Here is an 18,135-nt window from a genome sequence, read left to right on the forward strand (position 1 = left end):
TAGCAAATGTACCTATTTCTTCTTTTTTGGGGGAGGGTGCTTATATTCTTTATGCTTTGTTTCACAGTTCTCTATAAAACTTTTTGGGCCATCAATGAATTTATTATTTTGTACTTTACCTTTATATTTAGCTGCATATCTTCTACGTTTTTCTTTCTGAGTTGATTTCTTTAGTTTATTACTAGCAATAGTGTGTGAAAGATCATGGTATGTTCTAATACTGCCCATTGCTTTTATCACATCTATCTTTCTAAGTATTTTCATTCATCGGTTCCCTAGCAGTGACACTTCTTGTCTTAATTGCTTTATAGTTTTCTCAGTTCAATAATTCCACGATGGCATTTGATTTCTTTCCTTCCTTTCCCTTATTGCCCTATATTCTCGTGGTAAGACTTTATCTGTAATTAATTTAGTTGCGCAATAGTATATCTTATTTACTTCCTTTATGCGTCATAAATTTCTGTTAATTGTCTTGATTACTGTGTTCATTTGTTTTATCAGAATTCTAGCATTTTTGGGTCTTACTGACTTTCTGTAATCTTTTTCTTTCATTGATCTTAATATGCCCATACATGTCTATGAAATTAAGCTACTCTTCCATTATATATTTTTCTTCTAAACTGAAGGCACATTCTTTGTCCTCCATTTCATGTGAACATTCTAAAGAACGTTCCAGAACATCTTTTAATGACATTCTCTTCAGCTGCATCCTGCATCATCTGCTGTTCTTTTATATGGGAACTCACTGGCCTTTCACTATACAACATTGACTGCATCACAGTCACCACAGTTTCCTTTTCCTTCCCCTTGCTGTGCAACTCCAACTGAACTTTTGTACTGGTTTCCATCTGAAGGCTCCACAATATCTTTATGTGGTACATGATCAGATGCTTCCTGTTCCACTTGTTTTACCTTAATTTGGGAACCCACTGTTCCATCATGCTATAACGTTACCAGAGTTGGAATTTCTACACTAAATCCTTCACTTCACAGGTAATCTGTAACTTTAGTTTCTATTTCTTTCACTTCCCCATTACTAGTTATCACTTCTTCCTTCCTCCTTTGTTTTCTTTTTTTTTTTTTTGGATTGTAAAATTTTGCCTATCCACATGCCTTTGTAGGTATTTCTCTTTTCTCTTCAAATATCTTTCATGCTTTTTTTTGCTTTCTCCTTTGCATAACTATTGTACCATAACAAATCTTTTTTTTTCTTTCTCATGTCCATATTTCTTCTTCAGATGCTCCACCTGTTTCTCCTTCTTTGGGGACTCATTGTTCCATAGTGGTGTGACATAACCCGTGTTAGACTTCCTGCACTAAATCCTTCACTTCACAGGTTTTCTATAACTTAAGTTTCTGTTTGTTTATATTCTAATTTACTAATCTTCTGTTCTACATTTCCCTTTTGTGATCTTAGTTTCTTTGTATTGTGAAATTTTCCATATTTGGGTGCCTTTGCCTGTATTTCTCTTCAAATATCTTTGGCGTGTTTTTTTTTTATATTATTTTCCTGTTTGGCTTTCTCTTTTGCATAAACATTACACCACATCAATGTATTTTTCCATGTTTTTTATTTATACCTTTGAAAAATCTCTAGGTTTTGTTGTTTATATTTTCACACTTCCTCAGTTGCTTCTTTTTCTAACTGACCCAAGGTTTCTTGATCTAGATAATGTTTTTCATTAATCTGTTGTATTAATAAACACAACTTTGCATTTGCAGCTTTTGATAGTGCAAGTAGTTTTCTTTCCTCCAATTCCTCTTTTAATCTTTGTGAAACCCTTCTCTGGAAATTCTGGACTTATTGCATAATAGTAGCAATACATCATTTATTTTTTATCCTCAATAATCCACTCTATCATCTTTATGACTGGTTTTAGGCCTGTCAGTTGTGGACTACTGCTTCCTTTTACAAGACGGGGCTAGCCTCCCCTGAGCCTGGCCTACCCCTTTGTAGGAATGTTCCAGTATCTTGAGGATTCTAAACGGTCATTTTTTCCAGTCTTTGCACCAGTGTGCCTACCAGTATTGACACTTTTTATTCTGGGACTTGTGCACCCAGCTGTTTTTTTTTTTTTTTTTTTTTTTTACTTTTTAACCTACTACTGTCCATGATATATGCTACATAAAATACAGTCTATATATCAGAGTTTTCTTGATGATATTTTGTGAAAATAGGATCCACCTCATGAAGGTACTCACCAAGAATTGAGGATAAATTCACTTCCAGCAATACTACATTCCTAGCTTGCTGATTTTATTATAGCTCCATCTAGACCCCTGCAATACTGGTGATATTTATTAATATATCTTTTTGGTTTGTGTCTCATTTGGGATTGTTTGGGCATATTAGCATTTGGGCACACAAAGCAATTGAAATAACTACATAAATACTAATCTGACTATTTTAACCAGTAATATGATGACAATTTAAAGTTGCATGCATTTGCCATTTGTTTTCTGTGATATCAGAATGGACTTTTAGTCAAAAACTCCATCAATACTATAATCTGTCAGTGAAACATCCAGAAGGAAATTTGTCTGTCTTATTTCATTTATGAATTCCTGGTCTCATATTAGATTGAATATGTTCCCTTTCTAGAAGTGGAAAATCCTGATCCAGTTGCTTGATTGCTATTAACTGTCACAGTTCCCAACAATAAGGATTTTAAGTGTGTTGGGGGAAGAGATTGTATGCTATAGTATTGTTAAGGAAGGTATCTATTTTCCTTCCTTCCACTGGGGACAAGTTAGACTTCTTGTCACACTGTAATGCTGAGAGAGGAGACTGAGGTACCTGCAAATGTTCTTTTCAGTTTTCTTATAGTATGCATAGGTTGTATGAAGATTATAAGACAATTGCGGGGAATGAATATTGAAGTTAAGATACAAGCTTATTAATTGCAATGACCCATGTTTCATGTTTAGTAAGAAGGTAGAATACTTTATATGGTACTCTGAGCTGGAAAAGAACTCTAATGGATTGTTGCTAAGTATGAAGTTGGAATTGTATTGCTTGGTCAAAGATTATTTCAACTGCAGATGTTTTTGTTTTAGTTTTGAAGAGTGTCAAATTATTGTTCTTAACATATTTTATAATTATTTGCAGCTTTTCTCCGAGAGCCTCTACTGAAAATGGGCTTCTACCCAGTTGGATTTTCCCAGTAATCAAATGTCAATAAATATATAAATTAGTCCTGAGAATCTTTTTTGTCAGAGTAATGCCATTAGATGGTAGTTTGGTTCTAGAACAGAAATGAATGTAGAGTAAAAGAATCTTCTACTACTGCAAAGACCATGGCAGTACATCTCTTAGCATTAGAAGATTGTCACAGTGAAATAAATTCTAGAAAAGACTGAAATCATTTTGAAGTAATAAATGCATTTGCTTTTGAGTATTAGAAAATCTGAAGATGACTGTCAGCATAAAGAACAGTGTTAGTGAAAGAGGATAGTGGTTGTAGGTTGTTAGTTAATATGAAGAAGCCATTATTGAAAAAGTTGTGATTGAACCAGTTGTAGAGATCAGAGAACTGGCATCAGTAAGATGCTATGGCTGCTGTATTCAAAGGCTCTTTTAAGATCAATAAAAATGTATCTGTTATTTTGTTATTTTCTCCACTGATATAAACCTCCTTTGTAAAATAAAACATGGTACACCATTCCGCAGTGGTGCAGCGGTAGCATTGTTGCCTCACAGCAAGAGGTTCTCCCGTTCACTTCTCGGCTTGGGTTGGGAGTGCCTTCTGTGTGGAGTCTGCATGTTCTCCCCGCAATTGAATGGGCATTCGAAAGACATGCGTTGAATGGGTGTGCCTTCATTGAAGGTTGGGCGTCGGGCTGGCAACTCGACACCATAAAAATCAACTGCCAGTCATTAGCGGACCGGAGTTCCACTGTGGCGACCTCTAACCGGGAAAAACCGAAAAGACAAACAACATGGCAGCAATGGTATTTTAATTTGGAGCCACGTTGCCTGTCATATGAGTAATAAACTGCATAATTTATGATATACAAGGTTCCCTTCATTTTTCCCAGAGTCCCTATGCTGGAAATGTAGCAGCACTATTCAGCTGAGCATGGGCTGGGTACCTTGGGGAAAGGTAATACAGTGCTATGCTTAAATAAATTTGAAATGCTTCCATTTGAAAATAAGAGGTAATAGGCATGTTTTGGCGGGATGCCTAATAATTTTCTACCAAGTTTGGGAAAGTGATGGTGAGCAGTACAAGTTCCTGTAGCTTTGTTCACAGACATGTTGCTAAGTATGTCTGTGAATACACACACACACACACACACACACACACACACACACACACACACACACACACATATATATATATATATATATATATATATATATATATATATATATATATATTCCTGTCCCAGAGACTTCCCCATACTCTGGAACAGGCTACCCATCTATGTCAAGCAAAGTTCTTCATTAGCACTCTTCAAGAAAAATCTTGATGAGTGGATGGGAAATAGGAAATACACCCCGGGGATCACTTCTGTGTCTCTGCTCGACAGTGGCACAGGAAAATAATTTTCTTGGATGGCGTAAGCCAGGGAACCTTGTTGGCTAGGCTTACATAGGCCCTTGGGCCGATAGCCTAATACCTACCTATGAACCTATATATATATATATATATATATATATATATATATATATATATATATATATATATATCTATGGATTTGTATCACTTCCCTGAAAGACCATTTCACTGACACCTATTTCACTGAGACCAAATCACCTAAAGCTCATTTCACCTAAAACTCATTTCACTGACAAGTTGTACTCTAAGGCAAGTCAAAGGTATATGCCCTTTTCCGCATTGTAGTGTGATCCCGGTGTTAGTATATATAGTTGGGGGGTGGGGTGCATAGCCCCCCACTTAATTTGGTTTTCTGTTGTCTGGTTTTGTTTTACATTATTTGGTAAAAAACAACTAAATGGGAGGCTATGCCCCCCACACACCCCCAACTATATATACTAACACCAGGATCACACTATAGTGGGGAAAAGAACATATACCTTTGACTTGCCTTAGAGTACTACTTGTCAGTGAAATGAGTTTCAGGTGAAAAGAGTTTTAGGTGAAATGAACTTTAGGTGATTTGGTCTCAGTGAAATGGGTGTCAGTGAAATTGTCTTTCAGTGAAGTGATACGAATCCATATATATATATATATATATATATATATATATATATATATATAGATATATATATAGATATATATATAGATATATATATATATATATATATACACACACACACACACACACACACACACACACACACACACACACACACACACACACACACATTTATATTTATTTCTATTATATTTATTTTACATTTGTTTACCGGGAGAGTCCGACTGGGCAGAAAACCCTTTTTCAGAGGAGGCCTAGCATGGACACCCGCAGGCAGGTGGCTGTTAGAACAAATCAGTTGGTAATGAGCTTTAAAAATTATTTAGTTGTTCTGCATTCATTCTTCAACTGAAAGTTTGCTATTGTGATACTGAAAAACAAAAGGCATGTGTATTTTGTATGCAGCTGCTCACCTTACAGTGTTTTGTTGCCAGACAAACAGCTAAATAAATGCCTAGTAGAAAATTTAATGTGATTCATGCTTAGTTTTCATCTCTTTTTTAATTGCTGCTTTTTTGAAGGTTTGTGTACATATACTTGTTTCTGTCTCTGTGTGGGATAACAGGTTAATGACTTATACACTTTCAGTTGTAGAGTGAATATATGTCAGTTGGTAGTGTCCTCTAAGGATGACTTTGCTGTCCAACATTTGTTGTGCAACCAAAACTTGTTATTGTAGTACTACAAAGCAAACGAAAATATCACAGTCGGAGCTGCTTGTTTCACAGCATTGTTTTCCTGTCAGATTAAAGTTACACATCACTTTGATGTATCACCTGGATGAATGACAGTTTATAATTATAAAAATAACGTGTATCACACATTATTGGGGGTTGATTCATGCATTTGTACTTTGTAGTACTGAGAATCATTGTGCATATTTTTTTTCTGTAAGACTGTATCATGCTAGCTGTTTAATTTGCCAGATGGTTACAGCTTATATTCCAAGTTTTTTGTATGGGTTTGTGTGAATAAGTATTTTTTTTTTTTGGTAACCTGCCCTCAGCTGAATACAGTCAAGCCCTGTGCCCACTGAGTCACTGGGATTTTTAGTCCCATAGTTTAAGGTTTCGTTATGACTGTATTTTTTTTATAGAGTTTCAATTCAATTGACAGACTGCAGTGATCTAGAGCAGAGTAAACAGTTAGCACAGCAGGTAGCCTACTTGCATCTTGATGCAAAAGGCTGTAGGTTCTATTCTTACAGCATGTACATTTCTATTTTAAGGGGGTATGGTACTGCAGTTCTTAGTATGTCCTCCTTTGGATGAGGCACCTAATAACTATGAACCTGTTTTTCAGCTTGCCATCCATTCCCTATTGCAATATACCAACTTACCATTTCTTTTAATGTAGCATAGGCAATTTATTCTTCAAGGGCAACAGCCACTGAATTTGTAAATGAAACACTGAAATATAAAGTTTTCTAGCAACAACCTCTTCATTGGTTTCAGATCTCTTTAATGTGGAATTATTCAGATGACTTACTTCTGCAGAGATTCTGCATATTGATTGATATTGGTAGATTGTATGACAAGTTTGAGTGGCCCTTTATGGTTGAAATGTTCTGAATTGGGCAGGTTGTCATTATTGGTTTATACGATTTGTTTCATTGCTTAAAGGAAAAATGTTCAGAACTATAAATTTAAAATGCACTTAACAAGTGGTGCTGTATTATACAAGGGATATAATTCAATTATTATATAGTATAATTAATACAGTCAGGAAGGTGAATCAAAGAACTTTTGCATGGTTTTAAAAATGTGTGCAAGGAGCTTATGATTTGAAAACAGCCCAAAGGTAAACTTACTTTGCCACTGGCCAGATGCATTTTCTTTGAATGTGGGTTTCAATGCTGTTTCAGTGAATGTGGATTTCAATGGTACATTTTTAATGCTGTCTGTTTTCATTGTAAGACTATTGCTTTGTTTAGGTTTAGTAAATGTCTATCAGTGTTTGTGCTATACAATTTGAAATAAAAGTTGTAAATGAAATCCAGATATCTGTAATAATTGTAGAAGTAAAGCATAAAACAGTATGCACACAGAGATTTGAACAGTGTCTATGACAAATGGGGAGAAATAGCCAAGTAATGGGACACTGGAATGGCTGCGTGGGTGGGGGGTGGGGTTGCGTGCATGGAGGGGGTGGAGCTGTGTGAGCAGAGGAGGTGGGGCTGTGTGGGCAGAGGGGGTGGGGCTGTGTGGGCGGGGCTCTGGGTTTGCACCCCCCCCCTGCAAAAAATCCTGCGGACTCCCTTGAGGCCTAGGGAGAAAAGCTTCATTGTTAATAGGCAATTTGTTAGTAGAAAAATATCTTATAATACAATGAAGATAAAATAGTAACACTCATTCATATTGGTAAAAGACTAAATACAGAAAAAGTTGGTCGAGTGGGAGGCAGGACCAAGGATCTTGGGTAACTATCCTTCCGGAAGACAGTTTATGCAATAGTAGGAGGTAATGATATTGTGAACAATGAGTACAATTAGGATAATTAGTCATATAAACAGGTAACATAGCAAACTGGAGACTTAATGTCTACTAGATATTAACAGTGAGAAGAGAAAATAAACAAATGTAGTCATATGACTTGAATTCAATGCTCATTACATAAGCTATTATTTTTTTTTTTTTAAAAGAGCTAGCTCCATAGTATGGGCTACCCATTCCCAGTACATGTACAAGTCCTGGAATTGGTAAGATGGGCTTTAACATGATGCTTGAATTTTTTTAAAACTAGTTAAAATTCTGATTTTGAGAGGTAAGGCGTTCCACGGTTTGGCAATGTAGCAAGAGTATAGAGAGTGACCTGAGCTGTTTTTACTCCTGGTCACTTCAATTAGTACTTTTATGGGAGTTGAGGAGGCCTTGTATAGCTGCAGTTTTATGGGTTTATACAATATTTGGTGAGCGGTAGAGAGTTGTGTTAGAAGGTGGTGGGGAAGCTCTAACCAAGATAGTTGTCTTAGAGGCTTACAATGATGGGTTCTAGTAGGACAACTAGTTGTAAACTTGGCTCTCTTATTACAGCAGGCATCTAGCTTGGTTAGGCCTGATTTGGAGAGGTTGGTAAAGATGGGTGAAGTGTACAGTAGAGTTGACAGACAATGAGTTCTGGCTGTGTTTATTCTAGAGTTAGTGGTTAGGTAGTTTTGTATCTATATAAGGTACCTATTTTCTTGTGTATGTTTTTATAGTTTGTGCAATGTGCAAGTCAAACTTCAGATTTTGATCTATAATAAACCAAGAAGTTTGGTGGAGGATACAGGTACAATCAAAATGTTATTGCTGATCATGATGTTGAAGTGTTGAAGTGAGTGGATTGGGTTTCAAGTTTAGTGAGGTGGAAGAGCATGAGTTTGGTCTTATTTGGGTTCAGGATTAATTGGGCATCTGTCAACCATGATTTATTTGTAAACAGGTTAAAGAGGAGGGGGCCAAGAATAGACCATTGGGGCACATCCATTGTCACTGTTAGTAAGGAAGAAAGTTTTGTTCCACCACACCGCCTTTTGCCGATCAGTGAGATAGTTCTGAAACCAAGCTAGAGTGGATTAGCTTAGGTTTAGTTTGGACAGGGTGATGAATAGTTTGTTATAAGAAACTGTATCGAATGCTTTCAATAAGTCTAAGAAAATGGTTGATAATAGGTCACCTTTGTTACTAAGTTGATTAATGGTATTAGTGCAGCTAATGAGGGTGGACGTAGTACTATGATAAGGGTTGAAGCCATGCTGAATGTTTGTAAGTAAGTTATTGTCGAGGAGATTAAGTACTTGGGTGTGAACACACCTTTCAAGGATTTTTGATAGAGAGGATAGGATTGCTATGGGCCAGTAATTGGAGAAGTCTGTGGAGGCACCCCCTTTGTGTAGGGGTATGATGAGTGCAAATTTCCATAGGGTGGGGATACATTGCTCGGATATAGAACAGTTAATTAGTAGGGAGACTGGATAGGAGATGGTTTCAGCTGCTATTTCTAAGAATGTTGAGGGCAGGTTATCAGGTGCCAGGGTTCTGGGTTTTATCCTGAGCAAGTATTTGAATATAGTGTATGTTGGGACAGGTTTTAAAGAGAAGGCATTGTTACTATCTCGTAGAGATGTTAGGGTGATGGACAGTGATGGGGAGTTCTGGTTAGTAACGTTTTGATGGAGTTAATGAAGTATTTATTAAACTGGGTTAAAATGCATTCTAGGGGATTACTTGCTGTTGGTTGAGGGATCTTAGTTTGGCCTGGACATAGAATTATGTTTAATGTGTTCCAGAATTTTTGGGGATTATTATTGTATTTAGCTTGTAAGCTAGTATAGTAATTCTTCTTATCAAGTCTTATCTGGGTTTTGCCTTTGTTTCTTAGGTGGAGATATTTCTAGTGAGTAGTTATTGACTTTTTTCGGTTCCATTCATGCCATGTTTTATCCCTTTCTTTTAGGAGTGATTTTGTTTGTTTAGTTAGGCAAGGAGAGTAAACAGATTTTGCTCATATTGTCCTAATAGGAACCAAGTTATCGAGAATGTTTAAAAATGTTGAGTTAAAGTAGTTGACTGTACTATCCAGGGATACAGTTTTGAGGGGTTTCCAACTGGAGAACTTAAGGGATGTAATGAAATCTTGAGACAAAGTTTTTGGTGTTATGGATGTGGTAGGTAGTTGTTTTTTTGTAGGATTTGCCTGATGATGTATTATATATGTTGGGTGGTGGTCACTGAGTGATTCAGGGAGGGTAACAGAACTATAGGAAAGTTTGGGGTAGTTGGTGAGTATCCAATCAAGGATAGCATCATTTTTTGTAGTTTTGTCAAACCTTGTTGTGGTCTGTATTAATTGTGTAAAGCTGTAGAGGTTGATATGGGTAGTAGGATTATCAGAGTTGCAGGAGTACCAATTAATGTTAAAGTCCCCTGGTAAAATGGCCTCTTGGGGGAGATTATGGAGGACCATTATAGGATGGAGTCAAGTTTGTCTGTGTTATTGCCAGGAGAGATAGATACCTGGAATGTTTATATTTTTATTTTGGTTGAGTTTTATTTTAGCCAGGAGTATTTCTGAGTTGGAGATGGTGGGAGGGTTAATGTTAGCCCTCTCTATTACAAGATGGTTTTTGAAGAGCAGGGCTATACCGCCTCTTCTTTTGGTTTTCCTATCTTGCCTAAGAATGCTATGGCCTGTAGGAAGAATTTCATTATCAGGGATGTCTATTTTGAGCCAGGTTTCTGTCAGTAGGGCTACGTCAGAGGAGTATAAAGATAGCTTTGCATGGAGTTCCTGAATTTTGTTAACTATCCTTCTGATATTTAAGTTTATTATGAGTAGGTCATTAACTTTTCTGGGGACATTGGTAGACTGGTTTAGAAAACTGCTAGAGTTATCTCAAGAAGGTGTGGATCTGGGATTGGGTGAGTGTCCCCACTAAGAGTGAGTAGAATGGCTGTTAAATAGTTGTTCAAGTATCTGAGTATTAGTTTATTGTATTGCATGGTCGCCTGTAGGGTTGTATATTGGGGGAACCATTTGAGGTAGGCAAGGTCTAAGGCTGTGTAGTTGTAGATAGCTGGGTTGATAGTAAATGCACATTGTTTAACTTTAAATGGATTGTTTGACTGATGGAGATAAGTGTGCTGGGTGTAATTTAAATTTGTGTGATAGGATGTAAAGTAGGACAGGGTGCTGAGAGTGCGTAGTAGGCATAGGCAATGAGAGATTAGCATGGTGTATTGGAAAGCCGGTGGATATGGTCAGAATGAGGTGGGTGCATATTGGCTGGTAAGTGTATTTTGGTGCAATAAGGTGTGATAGATTAGGGAGAGGTGAGTGTATAACTAAAAGCAAGGTTAGATATAGGTTCATAGGATTGTACTAAGCTCACTGCCCTTGTGGACCATTTAAGCCTAGCCAATTGTCCCCACATGATAATCAAACCCTGCAAATTGTGTTTGTAAGGTAGACACATTAACCATTATGCCAACCTCCCACCTCTAATTTAAGTGGAGGAGGTGGTTAAGGTGTGTGCTATAATTGGATAATTGGTCAGGAGTGGTGGGGAATTCTGATTGGGTGACGAAGGCTGTGGGTGTGGTCAACTAGAAATAAATGTAATTGAATATGGGTGGATGGGAATGGGGGTAGGTTAAGGGAGCAGAGTGAGAGGGAGCAGAGTGGGTTGCACTCTGGAGAAACCGAGAAGTAAGGGCTGCAAAAACCAATTTACAGACCCAATGTCCGGTATGTCCTGTCTGGTTAGAATACCTAGTTTAGAGCTGAGAACAACTGGCTGTCTCATTTACCCTTGTTGTTTTACTTTAACTAGACTTTTGATTTTTTTAACTGAAAAGAACAAACTCTGACTGAGGAACATATTTTGAACTGATGGGGTGGGGGAGCAGCTGCAGTCACTAGCCGTGGATAGAGTCGACTATTTCTGCTTTAGACTAGCTAGTTTAAGTAGTAACAGACTAGGAGGGAAGGATAGCAAGACACTTACAGTGACTTCTTTTTTTTTGTAAAAACTTTGAGTCCTTGTGGCTGATTTCTTCACCAAGGATTCAGCAAATGGGGAAGGGCTGAGTGAGAACCAGTTCACAGCGACAGTGGTCACTAATTAAAAAACAAAATAGAAGATAATTACATTCAGGTCTCTGAGAATGGAAAAAAATAGAAGTGCAAAAAGGAGTTACTGAACTAATAAGTTGTTAGGTGGGAAAAGATATACAGGTACAACAATGTGTAGATAAAAAAGGCCCAGGCAATAGTTCTACAGTCACATAAAAAGGCATTAACATGGAATACAAAATGCCTTAACTATGGTGTAATGTACTAGGTAGTTAAGGTGGCCCAAGAACTTAAAGAGACAGTTCTATTAAAGATGCAACGGCAATAAATTTTCGCAACAAGTATATGGTGCATTAATTGAATACTAACATATACATTTGCGTTTTAGCATTGTCATAACATTTCACCAGTTAAAACAACTAAAAAACTATGTCTTGAATGCAAGATAACACTTTTAGCCGTAATATGGCATTCCGTGATAATTTAGGATATGCTTTCCTTCTAAATGATATGCTTTCCTTCTAAAAGACATACAAAATACCGTGATACAGCCTTCTGTGATTATTTAAAATATGTTTCTCTTCTAAATGACACACACAGCATGCAATCAGACTACTTAGCTTCTAACATGGAAAAAATTATGTACTTTGCAAAAATACAGTGTGCTGGCAAATCAGATATATATATATATATATATATATATATATATATATATATATATGGTTTCACTTCAGAATCCTGAAATATCACAATCCCGAACTTCATAATCTGGAAGCGCATAATCCTGAAAATTCAAAATCCTAAAAACTCAAAATCCTGAAGCCCAAAATACTGTAAACACACAGGACACATATACTGACCATAGACAACACAAACCATATGACACTCCACCAAATATAAGCAGGGGGGGCAAGCCCCCCTATACCCCCGCACACCATGTTATTTAAATATATCAACTCCAAGATTGCACTTCAGTACACTATCATGAGTTAAGTTGTAGTATAGCAAGTTAAAAGGGAACATTACTAAGGTTACAACAGCAATCATGAAACATGTGATGGTATGTTTGCCATTTATTTCTTGGAGCTGATATATTTAATTAGCAGGGGGTGTAGGGGACTTGCCCCGCTGTCTATACTTGGTGAAAAGTGCTATTCTTTCCCTTGTATGTGTTTCTGTGATTCCTTGTACTGGAATATTGTTATTCTTTGTGTCCTGTATATTTTCACGATTCTGAGTTTTCAGGATTTTGAATTATCAGGATTTTGGACTTCCAGATTATAAAGTTCAGGATTGTGATATTTCAGGATTCTGAAGTGAAACTAATACACACACACACACACACATATATATATATATATATATATATATATATATATATATATATATATATATCTATGTGTGTGTGTGTGTGTGTGTGTGTGTGTCTGTGTGTGTGGGACTTGGACTATTCACTGAAAGCACATTTCACTGAAACACATTTGACTGTGCACAGTTCACTGAAAGATCAATTCACTGAAAGTTATATATGGCCTTTTTCCCACTGTAGTGCGACCCTGGAGTTAGAATATACAGTAAGGGGGCACTGCCCCCCACATTGGGGGATGTGGGGGCGCAGCCCCTCACCTATTTTAAATATTTTGAACTATACACATGGATACTTGCACTTTCAATAAATTACTCTTTTCCAAACTTAGTATATACCCAGACTATGTGAGAGGCAATGCCCCCCACACCCCCCTTACTATATATTCTAACTCCAGGGTCGCACTACAGTGCGGAAAAGGCCATATATAACTTTCAGTGAAATGTGTTTCAGTGAATTGAGTTTTCAGTGAATTATCCTTTCAGTGGTTGGTGCACAGTCATTATATACATATTTTTTGTATGTGTGTTTATATAGACACACACACACATACATAGCTACTGAAAGTAGAAGTCTAGGTTGTATACGTGGGAAAATGGTGGCTATGTTGGAGACAAGGGGAGGTGCCTGAAAAGATGATGTCATGGGTTTGTGTGGGTTATGCTGTATCCCTTATACTGTATCAGAGGTAAATGTTTTCCGTATTTACTACCACCACATATTTTACTGTTTGTTAGAACTTTGAAATTATTTCTGATTCTGCTTCTTTTACTTTCTTTAGCAAATTTGGAAAAAGCTACCATATTGAAAGACAGTGACTGAATTTCTCTGATTCACAAATGTATGTATTGCAGGACAAAATTATTACCTTTGTACTCTATTTAAATTATACTTTTTCAGGTTCAAAATTATTAACACAGTATTTTAACACTAAAGTTTCTCAAGACATGAACAGTAAAGTAAGTACTGATGGATAAATTCTGCTTTGGGTATTTTCCTTCAAGAACTCAGTGCATGAATAAATAAATGAAAAGCCCTGAACATCATGTCATAGACTAAGAAACATTATTGTTAAAATTACCTACATATGCAAAAATATATAAATTACTGAAATGTCAGCTGACCTGTATGAAACATCTTCCATATTCTTTAGAAGTAATCATAATAGATAAAAGAATCTTGAAACTGGCAATCAATTAATTACAGGTTTTGATTTTGATTACACATTTCCTGTTTTAATGACTGAATAGGCTTTTTATTTCAAAAGACATTTTAATTTTGTCTTTCACATTTTTCTCGGATGGTATGTGATAACTGGATTTTTCTTTCCTTTTTCTTAGAATACAGAATGTCTTATGCGTATAAATACACATGACTGTTTGGTTTCAAACTTTTTGGGACTCACTGTAGGTTTTCAAACACCTACACACAAAGTACATACTTGACTCTGACTGAAGGTGGTGTTCATGAAGATCTTTTGCTGGCAAAGAAAAATGCAGAAAAATATATTTCACTCATATTTTAAAAATGGAGAGCATAATAAATACATAGATAAATCAGTAAATTCTTTTGGGAATAAATACATATGAAATACATTTTCAGACAGATACATTCTACAAGTAAATCACAAACAGTGTTTCCTCAGGAAATTATTTCCATGACTTATAAATTTCAGGGTAAGAGAGTTAATAATACGATGTTTTGTTGTGTTGAGGTGAGGTGTAAAGAAGCGTTAAGTTCATTTACGAAAATAGTGATTTCCTTGTTTAATGGCTCAACCTACTATATGCAGTTACACTTTATTCTTATTATTTGTATAGATGTCTCCATTTTCTTTTTTTTTCAATAATTTTTATTTTCATTTTACATTTATATAAATCACAACCATTCCATTCTTACAACATGACCATAAGTGAGAGTGTTATATATTGTAGTCAATATAGTAACATGTAGTAAAACATCTATTTACACTATATATATATATATATATATATATATATATATATATATATATATATATATATTTATACACATAGATGTTTTCTCAGTCAATTCCATTGTTATGAATACAGCACATACAATAACGATTTCAAGTCCATAGCTTTGCTGTGTGATTGTGTGTATATTTCTAGGTTCCTTTGTAACTTACTATGTAGTATGTATGATGTTTTATGCTAATATGATGTTAAAGGTTTGTCCCAAATTTTTCTGGCTTTCATATTTTTGTTTCTTTTATCCCTTACTATTTTATGAACTAAAAGATGTTTTATAGCTATTTTTGAATCCCTCCTAAGAGATATTATAGGGTCTAACCATATGAGAGCTATGTATAGCTTCATTAGTAAGAAAATGATTATAAGTATATTCACTTGTTTTCCTGAGATGTTACATGGGAGAATATGTAGAAGGGTAAATTCCCATGTTTGTGTTGATATTTGATACCCCATTTTTTTGCAATTGTATCTTGAGGGAATTTCAGAGTTTATACACACATTTGCAACTCCAAAATATGTGCATTAGGTCTGCTACCTGGTCCTTACAGTGTGGACAGTATGGTGATTTTGATGCATTGAATTTGTGGAGTATTGCAGGTGTGAGATATGCATTATTATTTATCATGAGGTGCGTGCATGACAATTTAAGGGGTATAATTTTCAGTGTTAGATTGATTGCATGTCTTATTTGCTGGTCATCTATGGATGGTTTTAATTTTCTCCAATAGTTAGTGAAAAGAAGGTCCTTCTGAAATTTGATTTCACCTATCATTTTATATGAGTTAGATATTGTTTTCCTTGTTGTAAGAATAATCTTCCAAAGCAGAGTACAGTTTTCCATTTCACTATTAAGTATAGTAAAGTTTTGGAGGTAGCTGGAACACAACTCTTTGATTTGTCTTAGAATAATTATATATGATTTGGGTAGATTTAGGTTACTTCTCATTTCTTGGATTGTACAGTTAAGGTATGGGTAGATATCTTGGATTATTTTGTCCTTTAATTGAGGAAAGGAGTCAAGGTCTAGCATCTTGTTATTTATTTTTAGATTTGGATTTTTACGGAAGGGTTGTAGTGTTACCATAGCTTGCCCAAGGTTTAGGGAATAAAAACGTTTTTGTGTTATATTTATAGAATGTTTTAAGGGGTCTATAATGCTGTTGGCTTGTAAATCTTTTTTGTTTAAAAAGGGAAGCACTTTGGGATTGATGCCTAGTGCTTTAATGTACCTATAAAATATTGTTTCCAAAGGAGGTGACCAAGTTTTCATTGTCAGGTCATGTTCTGCTATTCTCAATATTCTGTTAGTGTTAATAATAGAGTAGTAAGTTTTAAAATCTGGCAGGTTCAGACCACCTTTGCTCTTGGGAAGTGTTAGTTTATGGTACGAGATGCTGGTTTTCTTGGGTTCCCATATGATTTTTGCTAGGAAGGTATGAATTTGTTTGAAGAATGTATTATGTATAGTTATCTGTGATGTGAGGAATATATATGTTAGTCTACGTAATATGTTCATTTTGATTACTGATACTTTGGCCAGAAATAGTAGCTTTAGATTACTCCACCTTTTGCAGTCTTGCATTATGCTTTGCCATTTAAGAGTAATGTTATGTTGGTAGAATTCCTTGTTCCTCTGGAAAAAAGTAATTCCCAAATATTTGGTTTCTTCTTTAATTTTTATTGTATCTATTAGTGGTATTAATAAAATACGTTTGGGTGACCTTAAGGGGAAGATGTTAGTTTTATTGAGGTTTAATTTGTAGTTAGACATGACTGAAAATTGTTCAATTGCAGTTATTTTGGTTATGTCTGAATTTGGTGTAGTGAAATATATGTTCAGATAGTCTGCGAAGGCTATAAGATATACTTTTGAAGTTATGTCTTTAGGGGGGGTTATGATATGCATTTTGATTAATATATAGAAACAGGGGTTCTAGGTATAGGTTGAATAGAAAGTGTGATAATGGACATCCTTGTCTTGTTCTGTTTTTATCATAATTCCATTTGACCATGTTTTATTTATATATAGGGATGTGTATGGATTGCTATAGAGAATTTGGATGATCTGAATGAAATTGATAGGTATGTCAAAGTAAGGTAATGTTTGAAGTAAAAATTCTAGGTTGACCCTGTCAAATGTCTTGTGGGCATCTATTACCCTGGCATAGATATTAGTATTCCTCTGATTTGCAAAGGATATTAATGCATCCAATGTTAGAGTGTTATCGCTGGTCTGTCTTCATAGTGTGAACCCAGATTGCTCTGGAGAAATGATTTTCTCTATCAGGTTTTTCAATCTATTTGCGAGTATTGAGGTCAGGATCTTTGTATCTATATTTAAAAGGGAGATGGGTCTATAACTATCTGGGTTTTTGGGGTCTGCATGCTGTTTTAAAATGAAAATAATTTTGGAGGCATTGAAGTGAATATCATTTATGTTATTTATTATATAGTTCAGCACATAGTATAGTAGCTTAGCAATTAGGGGAGTGAAAGTTTTATAAAATTCTGAAGTAAATCCATCCAGTCCTGGGGCTTTATGTGATTTTAAATGTTTAATTGTTGTACTTATGTCATTGATGGAAATAGGTTACATTAGTTTTTTTTTGTTGACCTAAATCTAGTTTAGCAAATTTTAGTTTTTGAAGAAAATGCTCTCTTATCTTCCTTAGAGGTTTGTAATATTTGTTCTCCATAGATCTGAGAATATATTTGTTCAGATACTTTAATAATTTCTTCTTTTCTTGTGTAATTTTTGTCTCTGTAATTTATTTCTGATATATTTGAAGTAGTTTTATGTTGAGATATGATTTGGCCAAAGCTCAGGATGGTATTTTGGCTTCCTCTGTGTAATTAGCCAACATTCTTTCCTCATAAAATGACATATTTCTGGTTTCCAACATATAGAGGTCTCTTTGCAGTTTTAGGAGATCAACTTCAGTTTGGTTATTAGGGTTATTTAGTAGTTCTCTTTCAAGTAGTTCTATTTTCCCTTTCAATGTATACTCCTCTTTTAGTTGTATTTTTTTATAATATGATGCTTTTTGATGAATATTC

The 18,135-nt window shown here is 35.5% G+C and overlaps 1 protein-coding gene across 4 annotated transcripts in view; it reads right to left on the reverse strand.

Moving 5' to 3' along the window:
- SHANK3 (SH3 and multiple ankyrin repeat domains 3) overlaps positions 1 to 18,135 on the reverse strand; it is a 7,266,504-nt gene that overhangs the window by 6,647,115 nt on the left and 601,254 nt on the right. The window lies entirely within an intron of this gene.

Source organism: Protopterus annectens, chromosome 11.part0, assembly GCF_019279795.1.
Source record: "Protopterus annectens isolate FY-2018-M chromosome 11.part0, PAN1.0, whole genome shotgun sequence".
Classification (NCBI taxonomy): Eukaryota; Metazoa; Chordata; order Ceratodontiformes; family Protopteridae; genus Protopterus; species Protopterus annectens.